Source organism: Ictidomys tridecemlineatus, chromosome 1 (genome assembly GCF_052094955.1).
Source record: "Ictidomys tridecemlineatus isolate mIctTri1 chromosome 1, mIctTri1.hap1, whole genome shotgun sequence".
Taxonomy (NCBI): Eukaryota; Metazoa; Chordata; class Mammalia; order Rodentia; family Sciuridae; genus Ictidomys; species Ictidomys tridecemlineatus.
In genome coordinates this window covers 138,823,735-138,829,324 of record NC_135477.1, presented here as the reverse complement: position 1 = coordinate 138,829,324, position 5,590 = coordinate 138,823,735, and the positions used below count along the sequence as shown (strand labels likewise).

General features: G+C 34.4%; 1 non-coding gene across 1 annotated transcript; it reads right to left on the bottom strand.

Annotated features, from left to right (window-relative positions):
- Window positions 1–255: 255 nt before the first annotated feature.
- Window positions 256–361, bottom strand: LOC144367653 (U6 spliceosomal RNA). The gene has a single exon (XR_013427181.1). It is a non-coding gene; the product is annotated as a U6 spliceosomal RNA (small nuclear RNA).
- Between the last annotated feature and the right edge of the window lie 5,229 nt (window positions 362–5,590).

Genomic DNA, 5,590 nt, shown 5'->3' with positions numbered 1-5,590 from the left:
AATTAGCAGGCAGCTGTGTTTTACTAGATCTGTTAATAAAAACAGCTAGCACATGCTGCATGTTTATACCATGATGCCAGGTACTATACTGATGATGCATGTCTCATTTAATCTTTATGACATCCCTCTTGGGTACACACTTTTATAATTTCCATTTTACAGAGGGGAAAACTAAGGCTTAAAGAAAAAGCAGCCAGTATGTAGCAGAGTTAGAATATAAACTTGGCTATGTCCTATTCTCAGAGCTTGGAGTCCCAAAACATAAAACACATCATGAATTTGCATGTCATCTTTATGCAGGGGCTATGCTAATCTTCTCTGTATTGATCCAATTTTAGTATATGTGCTGGCAAGCCAGCACATCACTGCATTGATTCTGGATTGTGAATGAAACATTTTGTTATGTTGCAGTGTTCTGTTGGTTGAATTAGTAGTAATTGTTCAATTACTAAAGGCTCTAAAGAACATGCTTATGAGAAATGACAGGATTCTCAATAATAACTTCTCTTGTACTCAACTCATTTAAGTAAAAGAGAAAGTTGTGTAGATACAACCACCTACTTGGCAAAGTTCCATAACTTTTTAACAATTCCAATAGAATTAGAACATCTATGGGAAAATGATATGAGCTAGAGATACATGCTATCTCTGTTATTAGTTAAGTTATAGCAAAACTAGTACAATAAAATAAGATGTTTCAGGCTGAAACATCAGTTTCAGAGGGGTAATTATCTTTCTTATACAATTTCTTTCTGCATAGTTAAAAAATGCCTTCCTCTCAAAGGAAAATACTTGAAAAAAGTATTGGATAACAAATGTTCCCCCAAATCATAGTTTTGTCTATACTGGCAATAAATAGCTAAAATAGAACATATTCTATTCATAGTGGAAACAAACACCATGAGATTATGTTTTAAATTTTAATTTAAAAGTTAATATTAGCACACAAATCAAAACTCAAAAGTACACAAGAAAACAATGAAGACATTACACATGTTCCTCAGCTGCTGATTTCCCCTTTAAATAACAAAGATGCTACAAAGAATAGTAAGTATGGTGTGTACACACATTCTTTCACCAAGCACACATCAATAATAGCATATTCTAGTATAGATCCATTTGATTTATTCATTATACAATATACCATCAAGATCCTCCATTCCAGTAAATACTGAATTGATTATTCTTCTTAATAAGTTTTTAATTTAATCGTTTATTAATGATGGGTAGATTCCATCTAAACTTTTATTATTACATACAAGTAATAAATTTTATTATACATATATACTTTGTACAGTATAACTGTAGCATTTTTCTAGAAATATAAATGCTAATTTAATAATAAGAATATTTATTTAACAGTTTTAATGAGTGATAACTACATAAAACTGATGTTTTGACATACATATGCACTGGACCAAAAGAAAGAAAAAAATTAATACTCCCCCCAAATTTTCTCATGATACTTTGACATATCACCTTACATCCTTCTACTCCTTCACTACTAGTTTCTCAAGCAACCAATGATCTGTTTTTGCCACTATATATTGTTTACATTGCATTTCCTAGAGTTTTAGGTAAATGGAATTTTAAAATTATTATTTATTTACTCTAATTTGTTATACATAATTGCAGAATGCAATTCATTTTATATTACATGCATAGAGCACAGTTTTTCAAGTCACTGTACACAAAGTATTTTCACACCATTCATGTCTTCATACATGTACTTAGGGTGGTGATGCTCATTTCATTTCACCATCTTTCCTACCCCCTTGCCCCCTCCCTTCCCCTCCCTCCCCTTTGCCCTATTTAAAGTTCCTCCATTCCTCCCATGCTCCTCCTCCATCACCATTATGAGTCAGCATCCTCATATCCAGGAAAACATTCAGCCTTTGTTTGGGGGGAATTAACTTACTCACTTAGCATTATATTCTCCAACTCCATCCATTTACCTGCAAATTCCATGATTTTATTCTCTTTTAATGCTGAGTAATGTTCCACTGTGTATATATACCACAGTTTCTTTATCCATTCATCTACTGAAGGGCATCTGGGTTGGTTCCACAATTCAGCTATTGTGAATTGTGCCGCTATAAACATTGAAGTGGCTATGTTCCTGTAGTATACTGTTTTTAAGTCCTTTGGGTGTAATCCAAGGACTTGAATAGCTGGGTTAAATGGTGGTTACATTCCCAGTTTTCCAAGGAAAAAAAATCTCCATACTGCTTTACATATTGGCTGCACCAAATTTCAGTCCCACCAGCAATGTATGAGTGTGCCTTTTCCCCCACATCCTCGCCAACACTTATTGTTTTTTGTATTCTTTATTCTTAATAGCTGCTATTCTGACTGGAGTGAGATGAAATCTTAGAGTAGTTTTCGTTTGCATTTCTCTAATTACAAGAGATGTTAAACAGTTTTTCATGTTTGTTGATTGATTGCATATCTTCTTCTGAGAAGTGTTTGTTCAGTTTCTTGGCCGATTTATTGATTGGGTTATTTTGTTATTGTTGTTTTGTTTTGTTTGTTTGTTTGTTTTTTGGTGTTAAGATTTTTGAGTGCTTTATATATCCTAGAGTATAGTGCTGTATCTGATGTGCTTGTAGTAAACATTTGTTCCCATTTTGTAGGCTCTCTATTTATCTCATTGATTGCTTCTCTTGCTAAGAAAAAGCTTTTTAGTTTGAATCCATCCCATTTATTGATCTTGGTTTTAATTCTTGAGCTATAAGAGTTTTATTAAGGAAGTTGGGTCCTAATTCAGAATGATGGAGATTTGGGACTACTTTTTCTTCCATTAGGCACAAGGTCTCTGGTTTAATTCCTAGGTCCTTGATCCACTGTGAGTTGAGTTTTGTGCATTGTGAGAGATAGAGGTTTAATTTCGCTTTGTTACATATGTATTTCCAGTTTTCCCAGCACCATTTGTTGAAGAGGCTATCTAGTATTCAATGTATGTTTTTGGTGCCTTGTCTAATATAAGATAACTTTAGTTATGTGGGTTAGTCTCTGTGTCCTCTATTCTGTACCATTTGTCTATAGGTCTATTTTGGTGTTAATAACATACTGTTTTTCTTACTATTACTCAGTAGTATAAGATCTAGAATAGTAATGCCACCAGCTTCACTCTTTTTGCTAAGGATCGCTTTAGCTATTCTGGGTCTCTTATCTTCCCAGATGAATTTCATAATTTCTTTTTCTATTTTTATAAGGAATGTCATTGGGATTTTGATTGGGATTGCATTGAATCTGTATAGTGCTTTTGGTAGTATGGTCATTTTGACAATATTAATTCTTCCTATCCAAGAGCAAGGTAGATCTTTCCATCTTCTAAAGTCTTTTTTAATTTCCTTTTGTAATATGATGTATTTTTCATTGTAAAAGTCTTTCACCTGTTTTGTTAAGTTTATTCCCATGTGTGTGGGGGGGTGGGGGTAGGTGTGTGTGTTTTGAGGCTATTGTAAATGGGGTGGTTTTCCTAGTTTTGCCTTTGATTTGTACTTGTTGATTTTATATCCTGCTACTTTGCTGAATTCATTTATTCATTCTAGGAGATTTCTGGTGAAATATTTTGGGGTCTTCTAGGTATAGAATCATATCATCTGCAAATAGTGATATTTGAGTTCTTTTCCTATCCATATCCCTTTAATTTCTTTTGTCTGTCTGGTTGCTCTGGCTAGAATTTCAAAAGCTATGTTAAATAGAAGTGGTGAAAGAGGGCATCCCTTGTCTTGTTTCAGTTTTTAGAGGGAATGCTTTCAATTTTTCTCCATGTAGAATGATGTTGGCCTGGGCTTAGCATAGATAGCCTTTACAATGTTGAGGTATTTTCCTGACATCCCTAGGTTTTCTAGGGTTTTGAACATGAAGGAATGCTATATTTTATCAAATGCTTTCTCTGCATCTATTGAGATGATCATATAATTACATTGAGATAATCATATAATTACATCAATATGTAATAAATTCTATTTATTGATTTCTGTATGTTGAACCAACCTTGCATCCCTGGAATGAACCCTACTTGATCATGGTGCACTATATGTTTTATATGTTTTTGTATTTGAATTTTATTGAGAATTTTTGCATCTATAATGTTATTAGAGATATTGTGTCGCGACCCCTCGCCGGCAAGGGAAACACGACACAGGATTCTTCTTTCAGCAGTTTACTCAGGACCTTTGAATCATGATGAGAAAACAGGAACAAGAAAGGAAAGAGCGCGGGCTGGGGATGTGGCTCAAGCGGTAGCGCGCTCGCCTGGCATGCGTGCGGCCTGGGTTAGATCCTCAGCACCACATACCAACAAAGATGTTGTGTCTGCCGAGAACTGAAAAATAAATATTAAAAATTCTCTCTCTCTCTCCTCTCTCACTCTCTCTTAAAAAAAAAAAAAAAAAAGAAAGGAAAGAGCGCGAGCGGTCGGTCTGCCCTAGCTTAAGTACCCAGCCTCGCCAATGAACTAGCACCACGTGGAGGAGTCTAATAGGTACAGCGCAGCGGAAGCAGGCCAGAGCCCAGCCCCACAGCCTTACAAGGAGTTGTTTACTTCTAACAACTCTAACTGCTAAGTCATCAGAAGCAGGAGGCCAGTGCCATTTTCAGGGTGCGGTCGCCGGCTCCCAACAATATTGGTCTGAAGTTTTCTTTTTTTGATGTGTCTTTGTCTGGTTTTGGAATCCAGGTGAGATCAGCCTTACAGAGTGTGTTTGTAACTGTTCCCTCTTTTTCTATTTCATAAAGTAGTTTGAGAAATATTGGTGTTAGTTCTTCTTGTAGAATTCACTTGTGTGTCCATCTGGTCCTGTACTTTTCTTGGTTGGTAGCTTCTGATGGCATCCTCTATTTCCTTGCATGAAATTGATCTGTTTAAATCATGTATAACATCCTGATTTAATTTGGGCATATCATATGCCTCTAGAAATTTGTTGATGACTTTGGTATTTTTTATTTTATTGGTGCACAAGTTTTCAAAATAATTTCTAACTATCTTCTGTGTTTCTGTAGTGTCTGTTGTGATATTTCCTTTTCATCACAGATGTTAGTAATTCGAGTTTTCTATATATTACTCTTTGTTTGCATGGCTAATGGTTATCAATTTAATTTATTTTTTCAAAGAATCAACTTTTTGTTTTGACAATGTTCTCAATTGTTTCTCTTGTTTTAACTTCATTGATTTCAGCTCTGATTTTAATTATTTCCTGTCTTCTACTGCTTTTCAGGTTGATTTTTTCTTCTTTTTCTAGGGCTTTGAGATGTACTATTAGTTCATTTATTTGTTCACTTTTTTTTTTTAAGGAATGAACTCTATGCAACAAACTTCCTCTTATGAATGAATGCCTTGCAACAAACTTGCCTCCATAGTGTCCCAGATATTTCGATATGTTGTATCAGTGTTCTCATTTACCTCTAAGAATTTTTTAATCTCCTCCTTGGTATCTTTTGCAACCCATTATTCATTCAATAGTATATTATTTAGTCTCCATTTGTTAGAGTATTTTTATTTTTATTTTATTGATTTCTAATTTCATTCCATTGTGATCTGATAGAATGCAAGGTAGTATCTCTACATTTTTGTATTTACTAA